A 962-nucleotide genomic window follows, 5' to 3' on the forward strand; every position below is an offset into this window, starting at 1 on the left:
CAGCCAGCAGGGATGCTTAAGAAATAAATGTTTTTGAGCCATTAGCACAGAATAACATTTATTCGCCCGGCAACAATCGGATTGTGATTCTCCACAAATACTTATGGGTCTTTTTTCAACAGTAGGCACACCTTATCCACCCACGTCAGGTATTTTCAAGAGCGAGCCACCACATGCATTTCTGCGCTGAGTTATTTATCTAAACGCAGCCTAGGGGCTACCTACACAGCCTTGTGCACCTTTTACACACATGCAATCTGCTCGCTGGTCAATTACAGTGTGATCTGTCTCACCAGTCATACCCCATCTTTTGCTCCTTCTCTGGTGGTGCTTCAGAATGTAGCTTTGCAGGTTATGCTGGGCACTCCCCGCTGGACACGCCTAGTTAACTTGCGTGGGGAGAGTGGATTTCCCTTCCTTGCTCATCGTGTGGCATTGCGGGCGACGGCAGTCACTCTATAACTGGTGCAACGCCGGCCCTTCTTGCCAGTCTCTGTCCTCTTACGGCGGCTAACAGGTCGGCCCGTTGACCCACTGCCCCACCACGATTGTGCTAGGGCCACCACCGCTACTGTACACAACTTGGGTGTTGCACCGGAGGTTTGTCGTAAACCTGACCTGACTTGTCCGGGGTTCTCTCCTCCATCTCCCTGGACATCTCTCCCTTATACCGTTTTATTTCCCACGGAGACACCACTTCGCCACTCCTTTCCGACTGTCCTTCGGCAGGAGGGACTCGATAGGATTGCTGCCTTCGACCTCACAGCATCGGCAGCAAATTACACCGACAGGTCAGTTGGCTCTGATTGTTCTGCAGGGGTGGTGTTTGCCTGTGGGAACCTCATGGAATCGTGGCGTATCTCCTCGGGGTCTCTGCTTTCCAGGCAGAGCTGGTGGTGCTACTTTGTGTGCTGCGCCATGCCCGTTGCAACTGTCTCTGGCGTATGTTTATACATACGGAC

Source organism: Coenobita brevimanus, unplaced genomic scaffold, assembly GCF_032717465.1.
Source record: "Coenobita brevimanus isolate Jiangsu-jjx unplaced genomic scaffold, ASM3271746v2 jjx.HiC_scaffold_3718, whole genome shotgun sequence".
NCBI classification, from domain to species: Eukaryota; Metazoa; Arthropoda; class Malacostraca; order Decapoda; family Coenobitidae; genus Coenobita; species Coenobita brevimanus.